General features: G+C 40.4%; 1 pseudogene across 1 annotated transcript; it reads left to right on the forward strand.

Moving 5' to 3' along the window:
- The first annotated feature begins 281 nt into the window (after positions 1–281).
- On the forward strand, positions 282–5,900 carry LOC306882142 (DNA polymerase eta-like; annotated as a pseudogene). Its single transcript, XR_013785902.1, has 5 exons — positions 282–469; positions 877–1,099; positions 3,046–3,111; positions 3,916–4,079; positions 4,761–5,900. The product of XR_013785902.1 is annotated as a DNA polymerase eta-like (transcript).
- Positions 5,901–11,335: the final 5,435 nt, after the last annotated feature.

Below are 11,335 nucleotides of genomic sequence, written 5' to 3' on the forward strand. Positions count from 1 at the left end.
TAAAGAAATGCAGTACATGCATTTTGTATTTATTTTTTGCTTTTTTATTTTATCCTGTACACGTTCTAAATATTACATATATGCACATGTATATAACATAATAATATTATAAGTAAGCTAGTAAAACTGAAAAACAATTGATATCAAATAGGAGCCAAAGTCTTGGTTATTGAGCTGAAGTCCACTAGAGAGCAGTCCACAGACTCAGCGCGCGATCCCCAAAGAACAGAAGAAGAGCGCGCGGTTGTTTCGTGAGTTATTGAAGTGTTTGTGTCTTTCGTGAGTTATTGAAGTGTTTGTGTCTTTCCTGAGTTATTGAAGTGTTTGTGTCGATGGACTCTGGGAAGGAGAGAGTGGTAGCGCTGGTGGACATGGATTGCTTCTATGTGCAAGTGGAGCAGAGGATCAACCCCGAGCTCAGAAACAAACCCTGCGTGGTGGCGCAGTACAAGACATGGAAACGTGGAGGGTGAGACAACAGTTTGTTCATGCAAAATTATTTACAGAAATCTATATATTTTTTCAGTGTTTTCCCTTGAAATACCATTATTCATTTAACAATAACGCCATTATACACTTACAAAAATGCCACAAAACTAATGACAGTAAACAACTTGAAGGTGAATTGTGATTGCAGCTATTCATAGCCCATTAGTTGTGATTCCACAGAAAGAATAATGTGAGTCTTTCATGTTTGATTGCTAGAACTCTCATTGCGTGCTGTAATGTTAAGAAAATAGTCATAAACTGTCTTCCTTTATTAAAAATGAGCTGGACGTGTCTCCTGAAGTCCCCTGTTAAAGCGCAGAGGTGTGTGTTGTGTTGTCATCATCATGAGAAACCTGCCAGTGGAAGATGTGCCTGAGAAGGATTCAGGCCTGACAAATTGATCCAAATCAATACAATCCTAAAACGTCAAAGTTCTGTTGTAAATGTATCTCAGGTAGAGTTGCTTGTTTCATCTCTGTTCCTCAGGTCGTGGCTGTATGACTTGTGCCGAGGGATCGAGTTTGAGCCTGTGAAGCCTCGACAGCTCCCCAAATCCATCGGCTGCAGCAAGAACTTCCCAGGAAAAACCTGTCTGGCTACAAGACAGCAGGTACATGGTAGGGCCGTCAAAAAAAAAAATAGAATTTCAAATATTCATCGAATTAAAAATAAAACCACATTTGAATGCAAAAACGTTGCAATTGTAGGTGTGCGTTGGACAGCTTTATCAGTTGCGCACAAGATGTGATGACGATGCAGGTGTCATTGCTATTTTTAGCCTATGCCTCTAACCCACTGGATGCGGCGCTGCTACGCTGTTCATTCAAAATACTGCAGAAAAAGAGAACTTCGATGCGGAGATGATGTTGTTTACGTCAAATCTGTTCACACAGAACGCATATTTATCGCATTTTCTAGAGGGACATCTATCACTGTTGCACTCGCATCTCACAGAAGAGAGCTGCATGTTTAGAAAGCCATGTACAATGAACAAGTCCAACTTTTAAAAAACATATCTCGAGACTTTCTAGCAGTTTTTCCCCATCCCACTGCATCTCATGTTTTTAAACATCACTAGGTTCTGTCATTCAGAAACATGGCTTTTCATATCACTGCTATGCTGATGACACTCAACTCTACCTCTCATTCCATCCTGATGATCCGACGATAGCTGCTCGCATCTCAGCGTGTCTATCAGACATTTCTTGCTGGATGATGGACCATCACCTTCAACTCAACCTAGCTAAGACAGAACTGCTTGTAATTTCAGCTAACCCATCGCTTCATCACAATCTCACCTTCCAGTTAGGCTCATCTACCATAACTCCTTCAAAAACAGCCAGAAACCTTGGAGTTGTGATTGATGATAAGCTGAATTTCTCAGACCACATTGTTAAAACTGCCCGGTCCTGCAGATTTGCATTATATAATATTAAGAAGATCAGGCCCTTTCTCTCGGAACATGCAACGCAACTCCTTGTTCAGGCTCTTGTTCTGTCCAGACTTGACTATTGCAATGCTCTCTTGGCAGGTCTTCCAGCCAATTCTATTAAACCTCTACAATTAATCCAAAATGCCGCTGCAAGATTAATCTTTAATGAGCCGAAAAGAACGCACGTCACGCCTCTGTTCATCAATTTGCACTGGCTACCAATAGCTGCTCGCATTAAATTCAAGGCATTAATGTTTGCCTACAGAACCACCACTGGCTCTGCACCCCTTTACCTAAATTCTTTACTTCAGACTTATGTGCCCTCTAGAAGCTTGCGTTCTTCAAGTGAACAACGAATTATTGTACCATCCCAAAAACACAGAAAAACACTTTCAAGGACTTTTTCATTAACTGTTCCCATCTGGTGGAATGACCTGCCCAACTCGATCCGAGCAGCCGAATCCTTACCCATCTTCAAGAAACGGCTAAAAACTCATCTGTTCCATCTTTACTTGACCCTCTAACTCTAGCACTATCTATTCTAATTGTATTTTATCTATGTCTTTTTATTAAAAAATAACAACAATAATAATAATAATTATCTGTACTGCGTTAGGCTAACCAAGACTTGTAATAGCACTTGCACGTTGTTGCTCTTTTGTTGGTTTTGATTGCTTCTTATGTCCTCATTTGTAAGTCGCTTTGGATAAAAGCGTCTGCTAAATGACTAAATAAATAAAATAAATAAAAATAAATAAATAAATGGAAAAGTACACTTTGTGATTGGTTTTCAGGCCTTTGTATTAAACTACACGTAATTAATTATATATGGTTTATAAACATTATTTCAAACATTATGCACTTTTTTTCAAAGAAAGTGGTGTTATTTTATTGCTTTGAAGAAACATGCATTAGTAATATTTAGCTCGATGCGCCCTCTTGTGGCCTCAGGAGAGAAGCCAAAAGCTTTTGCCCCCTAGCTGAAATTATGCCTTTTAAATTAGAATATTGCTAATATTTTAGTACAAAATTCGAATGTAGTTTTTCAGCCATTTTGACAGCCCTAGTACATGGCAGATTTGAGACTGGTGTGCACTCTTGATGTAACCCGCTCTCTTGTGCAGGTGCAGCACTGGCTTCATCAGCTGGCCCTCGAGTTACAGGAACGACTGAACAAAGACAGAGATATGGTGAGTCCGTTATCAGTGAAGTAGTGCTGGTTTATAGTCAATGAATCATTCTGATGGACTGAGCCACATTCAGAGATTTGAAATGAAGTGAAATGCTGATAAATGCATACTTATGACCGCGCTTTCTCTATTAACACAGCAAATATCTGTTGCTTGAGCCGGAAGATTTGCTTATTCAGATTTTTACAGGAACCATCATTTACACCAAACATCCATGTTGCTTTGCAGTTTCAAGATGTTTATAGCAGAAAGTGCAATTCTAGATTAAAATACTGATATTACAGCCTTTGATGATGTCACATAATGATGGGAAGTCTGATTCTTTTCTGTGTTAGTTGTTTCTTTCAGACAGTTTGTTTCAATGAACTGGTTCAAATGACAGATTCACCTGTTTGTTTTCATAATACGTTACGTCATTGTGCAATTATCACAGCAATAATGATGTGAAACGTGGATGTTTTCCTTGTCTAAAGTGAATAAACTAGTCTTCACCAGCTTACCTTTGTACAATAGCAATACGAAACCATAAACGCGTTAATTTGTGTTTGTTTTGCATATCAGCGGCTCATCGGTCCGAGTTGACCTCAGTTCAGTGACTGTTGGAGGAACTGGAGCGCTGAATGAACATTATTATTTCGCAGTGACTGTCAGGCGTCTGGAAGTGAGATCAGATCAAGTAACCTGGAGATCTGTGCTGCTGGAGCTCGAGCTGTTTCTGACGATTCACTCCGGTTTGGTGAACTGGACATCACTAATGTGTTTCTTCTCTTCATATGTGATGCTTGTGTGTGGATTTGTCTGCAGAACGGGCGGGTGGCCAAACAGCTGACGGTGGGCGTCCGGCAGGCTGGAGGTCAGAGTTTTTCTTGCTGCTGTGCTCTTGTTCGTTATGATGCTGTGAAGATGACCTCCGACAGCCTGGCCATCATCAAGAGCCTCAATACCACAGGAAGCCACCAGGAGGCGTGGTGAGTGATAATGACCAACTGTAGCCAAAGTCTGATCTAGATCCAAATATTAAAGTCTGTATTTTGCCATTTACTTTTTTTTTTTCTTCTACAAATTTAACAAAATTTAACAAATTGTTTTATTTTTTGGATTCTGTTTCAAGATTCATACACATTTGTCATAAAAAATAGTGTCTAGTTAAGTGAGTTAATAAAGCTAATTTAATCAGTCTTTTAAGATCATAATCATAATAAAATTCAAATTTTCAACAAAACATTGCATCTTATTCTCAAACGAGATGCTACACAACAGCACTGTATACATTAATGAAGAAATACCTTGGTTGTTTGATATTCCTTAAAAATATTATTATTGTTATTATAACTTGAGAATTACATTTTAGTATACAATAGTAATATATGTCTGTCATAATTTCTTCAAGTTAAACGGAACTTTTATTTTGGCGAGTTGTCGTGAGGTCTTTCAGTTTGAGTGGGTTTCTTTTTCTCACAGTAAACGGTGTAAAGCATGTGAAGTGACTCTCAGAGCAGCTCTAGAGATGTTAATGTCTCATATATTGAGAAAAACCGCACCATTCGTTCACACAGAGGCACGCAGAACATGCAAGAGTTAGCCGGTTATTGACATGCATTTTTAGTCAAGCGAGTTATTTCTGTAAGGCTTGATTGTTTTTCTCTTAGGTCTCCTGCTTTGACTTGTCTTCATCTGTCGGCCAGTAAGTTCAGCGATGTTCCCTCATCCTCATCCGGAGGAATAGCAAGCTTCCTGTCCAGTGACGCACCTTCAACACAATAGCCTCGCCACAAACCCCCAGAACACAGCCGAGCCCCAAGCGCCCGGGGGCCATCCAGTCTCTGTTTGAGAAGGCCGCTGAGAAGAAGAAACAGCAAGAGGAGGAAGCTCATAAAGATGAACATGCCCCTGGCATCTCCTCCTCCTTCCAAAGAAAGGGTCTGGAGAAGACGCTCCAGCTGGCAGACTGTCTCTCCGCTCTGCCTGAGCACCGGAGCGCTGCGGCTGGATCGGAGTCGCTCAGCGGTGTTGCTCCGTCAGACGGGGAGGATCTCCATGCGTGTGAGCGCTGTGGACTGAAGGTGCTGGTCTGGGAAATGCCTGAGCACATGGACTATCACTTCGCTCTGGACTTGCAGAAGTCATTCTCCTCGGCGTCCAGCGCCGGGCCGGTGCAGTCGTCCCGCGGGAAGAGCCAGGCGAAGACTCAGAGGGGCCCGCAGGCCAAGAGAGCGCGAGTGCTGGGAAACAGCGGCACGCTGGACTCCTTCTTCAGAAAGACTTGACCGCAGTCCCAGACAGCTTTTCATATCGATGTGTTTTGATGAGAAATATGTGCCTTTCAAATTTTACTGTGTTTTATTTCAATAAGTTGTTTGACGGAATATTGTTCAAAAGCCATTTTCTTCTCTTAAATGGAGAGCTTGATCTACTAAACATGGAGACATTGACTAGTCATGATTACACACAAGCGGTCCTAACATGAACAATCTTTTTTTGCCAAAATAACATTCTCTGCCTACTCCACATTGTGATTTTGTGGATATTTGCAAATATATCAGTGTGTACTTTATCAATTCCATCGTCACCTGTAATCGTGATGTTCTGTTGATTTGTGCTATCCTGTCATATTTTTCTACCTCCCATTAAAACAGTCCAATTCGATAGCGAAAAATGCTACCTGTCAAATTATGGTTCATTAACATCTATAACTACCCTTGCGGTATTGCAAATACAGTAATTGTGTTATTTGCTGTTGTGGCTATAAGGGATACAGCTACGGCCAGAAACCAATAATAAATACATTTTTCTACCCCTTAGATTGTGCTTTATTAACATCTACACCTATCCAACCCTAAACCTACCCCTTACAGTAATGCAATTACAGTAATTGTTGTTCAGCATGAGAAAAAGGATGCAATATTGAGGTGCGCATGCGCAGAAAGCTCTGGTAGGACAATCTGAGGGGTGTGATGAAATATCAGGACACCGGTCATAACACTGGCAGAGGGTCAGAATGAGGGAGGAAAATCTGTTTTACAAATGTTTTTGTGCAGAAACCTTTGCTTTCATTTTAACTGAATCTCAACATTTCAAAATAATTGAAAACCCATAGCATGACCCATATTAGAAATATTATTCTGGTGCGACGTTTTTATGTAATACAGTGATATTATGAAATATGTGCTGTTAAATGCAGTTTCTAAGGTGTTTAGAATGGTTTCTTGGTTTGTGACAAGAGTCTCTTCTAGTTATGGCTTGCAGTGAATGGGTGCCGTCAGAATGAAAGTCCAAACAGCTGATAAAAAGGTTTTAAGATATGAAGATGGACTTTTTGGAGGAAGCATTTTTACAGATTATGGACTCGTATTTTGGCCAAAAGCAATGGTTTAAGGTTAAAAATGTCTTTTTTTTATTATTTTTTATAAACTGTTTTTAAGATGTTGACTGAAGTGGTGTGGATTATTGTGATGTTTTTATCAGCTGTTTGGACTCTCATTCTGACGGCACCCATTCACTGCAGAGCTTCCATTGCTGAGACAGTCATGCAGAGACACATTTATCCAAACCTGATGAAGAAACAAACTCATCTGCATCCTCTTGGTGTTATTATTTGCTTCACATCACTAGAGGGCAACAAAACTTTCCAGCGTGAAACTGGGATGTCATGACTTCTTTAAATGTTTTGACATTTTGAACTACAGATTAAATTCAAGATCTTTATCTGTTTTCCAGTCACTTTGATAATATTTGCCAATGGGAAATGAATGTATTAAAGATATCAGTTTCATACGGAATGTGTAATTCCAAGCATTTTTTGACTAATGCTGTATAATGTCTGTATTTCTTGAAGTGTGGGCTGTGCTGTTTTCTCACAGCAGTATTACATACAGTGACAGATGGACAGGTGAGCTCAGAAGTATTAGGCCCCTTGGTAAATGTGAGCAAAGCTTTTCAGTTTTATATTTATTAAAAAAATCATAGAAATCTAATATTTAATATTTATTACTATTTTTATTTTTTATTTAGTCATTTACAAGACGCTTTTATCCAAAGCGACTTACAAATGAGGACATAAGAAGCAATCAAAACCAACAAAAGAGCGACAACGTGCAAGTGCTATTACAGGTCTCAGTTAGCCTAACGCAGTACAGATAAATATTATTATTATTAATTATTATAAATGTTTTTATTTTTTTTTAATAAAAAGACATAGATAAAATAAAATTAGAATAGAGAGTGCTAGAGTTAGAGGGTCAAGTAAAGATTGAACAGATGAGTTTTTGGTTACACTTTATTTCGATAGTCCACTTTAGACATGCTACTAACTATAAGTAACTTTTTAACTACATGTCAAGTACATGTCAACTAATTCTCATTAAATTGCAACTACATGTCTACTAACTCAGATTAGACTTTTAGGGTAGGTTTAGGGTTAGTAGAATAAGTTGACGTATACTTGCAAAGTTTCTGATAGTCAGTATCTTGTATGTTGTGGACCCATCAAAATAAAGTGTTAGAAGATATTAAACAGACAGTCTACTAATCCTCTAATGACTGCTAGTCGACATGTAGTTGCAAAGTTACTTACTGTTAGTAGAATGTCTAAAGTGGACTATCGAAATAAAGTGTTACCGAGTTTTTAGCCGTTTCTTGAAGATGGGTAAGGATTCGGCTACACGGATTGAATTGGGCAGGCCATTCCACCAGATGGGAACAGTTCATGAAAAAGTCTGTGAAAGTGTTTTTGTGTGTCTTTGGGATGGTACAATAATGCGTCGTTCACTTGAAGAACGCAAGCTTCTAGAGGCATATAAGTCTGAAGTAATGAAGTTAGGTAAAGGGGTGCAGAGCCAGTGGTGGTTCTATAGGCAAACATTAATGCCTTGAATTTAATGCGAGCAGCTATTGGTAGCCAGTGCAAATTGATGAACAGAGGCGTGACGTGCGTTCATTTCGGCTCATTAAAGATTAATCTTGCAGTGGCATTTTGGATTAATTGTAGAGGTTTAATAGAATTGGCTGGAAGACCTGCCAAGAGAGCATTGTAATAGTCAAGTCTGGACAGAACAAGAGCCTGAACAAGGAGTTGTGTTGCATGTTCCGAGAGAAAGGGCCTGATCTTCTTAATATTGTATAATGCAAATCTGCAGGACCGGGCAGTTTTAGCAATGTGGTCTGAGAAATTCAGCTTATCATCAATTACATCTCCAAGGTTTCTGGCTGTTTTTGAAGGAGTTATGGTAGATGAGCCTAACTGGAAGGTGAGATTGTGATGAAGCGATGGGTTAGCTGAAACTACAAGCAGTTCTGTCTGAGCTAGGTTGAGTTGAAGGTGATGGTCCATCATCCAGCAAGAAATGTCTGTTAGACACGCTGAGATGCGAGCAGCTATCGTCGGATCATCAGGATGGAATGAGAGGTAGAGTTGAGTGTCATCAGCATAGCAGTGATATGAAAAGCCATGTTTCTGAATGACAGAACCTAGTGATGCCATGTAGACAGAAAAGAGAAGTGGTCCAAGAACTGAGCCCTGAGGCACCCCAGTAACTAGATGTTGCGACTTGGATGCCTCACCTCTCCAAGATACTTTGAAGGATCTATCAGAGAGGTAAGACTCAAACCACTGGAGTGCGGTTCCTGAGATGCCCTTTCTCAATAGGGTTGACAAGAGGATCTGATGGTTGACCATATCAAAAGCAGCAGACAGATCCAGCAAGATAAGTAAAGAAGATATGGAAGCCGCTTTTGCAAGTCTGAGGGCTTCAACAACAGAAAGCAAGGCAGTTTCGGTCGAATGTCCACTTCTGAAGCCAGATTGGTTACTGTCCAGGAGGTTGTTCTGTGTGAGAAAGACAGAGACTTGGTTGAACACAACTCGTTCAAGTGTTTTTGCAATGAAAGGAAGAAGGGAAACCGGTCTATAGTTCCCTAAAAGAGTTGGGTTAAGAGTGGGTTTTTTAAGAAGTGGAGTTATACGAGCCTGTTTAAATGCGGAGGGAAAAATTCCAATGTGAAGCGATGTATTAACGATGTGAGTGAGTGCAGGTACAACTGCAGGAGAAATTACTTGAAGGAGATGAGATGGAATAGGATCAAGCGGACAGGTAGTAGGATGACTGGAAAGGATGAGTTTAGAGACCTCTGCCTCAGAGAGTGGAGAGAAAGATGTGAACGAGTGTATGTTTGCTGGTAAGATATGTTTGATAGATTGTGGTGTGGAAAATTGTGCAGTGAGGTTTGTAATTTTATTAATGAAGAATGTGGCAAAGTCGTCAGCTGTTAGAGATGATGAAGGAGGAGGAGGAGGAGGACAAAGGAGGGAGGAAAATGTTTTAAAGAGCATGCGAGAGTTAGGTGAATTGTTAATTTTGTCATGATAGTATGTCCTTTTAGCAGTGGAAACATTAGCAGAGAAGTCAGAGAGGAGTGATCGATATAAATTAAGGTCAGAAGGATTTTGTGATTTGCGCCATACCCTTTCTGCGGCCCTGAGTTTAGAACGATGTTCGCGGAGAACATCAGATAGCCAAGGGGCAGAAGGGGTGGTACGGGTTGGCTTGGAAGATAAGGGGCAGAAAGTATTTAAACAAGATGTCAGAGTGGAACAGAAAGTATCAGTAGCACTGTTAGCATCAAGAGAGGATAACTGTTTATGGGGAGGAAGTGAAGATGAAACCATAGCAGATAGCCGGGAGGGTGAGAGTGAACGCAAGTTACGTCGAAAAGTGACATGTGGAGGGGTATGTGATGTGTCAGGAATCATGTTGAGGTTAAGAGGAGGAAGTGATCCGAGGTGTGTAGTGGAGTAACCAGCACATGATCAGTGGAGCAGTGTTGTGTGTAAATAAGGTCCAGTTGGTTCCCTGATTTGTGAGTAGCCGTAGTTAGCACTCTCTTGAGATCAAAAGACGCAAGCAGAGTGTGGAAGTCTGCAGCCTGAGGTTTATCTAGGTGGATGTCGAAGTCTCCAAGTAAGACAAAGGGAGTACCATCCTGAGGAAAGGTTGAGAGCAATAAATCTAATTCATCCACAAAGTTACCTAGTAATCCTGGAGGACGATAAACAACTACAAAATGGATTTTTAGAGGGTAGGTAATAGTAACCGAATGTGATTCAAAAGAGCCGTTGATACTCAGAGATGGTAAAGGAGTAACCTTCCAATTATTAGAGATGAGCAGACCAGTACCTCCACCTCTTCCAGTCAAACGGGGGGTGTGGGAAAAGGAGAAATTATTGGAGAGAGCTGCAGGTGTAACATTGTCCTCTGGTTTGATCCAGGTCTCCGTCAGGGCCATGAGGTTTAGCCTTGAATGACTAGTAATGGAAGTAATGAAATCAGCTTTGTTGACAGCAGACTGACAGTTCCAGAGACCAATAGAAAAAGAAAGTAATGTATTAGCAGACATAGGCAAAGTGCGCAGGTTGATAGGATTGCGCCGTCTACAGTGTGTGATGCGTGGTTTGCGAGTGGTAGTGATAGTATTGATCTGGAAACACATAGTATGAATAGGTTATATAAACTAAAACAGAAGTGAAACAAGTAGTAGGAATAATATAGGATAATCGAAAGTCGATACTTATGTCCTCTGCCGGTGTCCCTGTCCGGTGGAGTCATCCGGTAGAGTCGATGGTCTTTACACTAGGAGGGCTTTACACGAGGGCTGCCGCGGTAGAATAACCTATTTTATACCCCTTCTAACAAATCACTTTTACAATTCAGCTGAACCCACTTTCCTGTTTATCACTAAAAATGGCCAAGCAAGTGCAGACACTGACAAGATACGCGATACAGTACGAGACCAAACGCGATTTCCATATATAAGTAAAACCAATGTTTTTATCCAATATGCATAGGCCAAAATCATTGGCACGCTTTTTGCAACCTCATTTTGTCATGATAACAGCTCTGAGTCTCTCCTATAATGCCTGATGAGGTTAGAGAACACCTAACAAGAGATCAGAGACCATTCCTTCAGAAAATCTCTCCAAATCCTCTGGTTCAGATCCTCTTCGGTTCATCTTCTGTAGGATTCAGGGAACTGGGACGGCCGTGGCAGAAACTTGGATTTGTTCTCAGTGACATGATTTTTGTGATGATTGATCTTGTTTGTTTTGGATCACGATGGATCATGCCATCTATCTGAACAAGACGACCAGGACCTCCAGCAGAAAAATAGGAAGAGGTTGGTCACATGTTTAATGTTTTTGAAAGAAGTCTCTTCTGCTCACAAAAGCTGA

Source organism: Barbus barbus, assembly GCF_936440315.1.
Source record: "Barbus barbus genome assembly, chromosome: 16".
Lineage (NCBI taxonomy): Eukaryota > Metazoa > Chordata > Actinopteri > Cypriniformes > Cyprinidae > Barbus > Barbus barbus.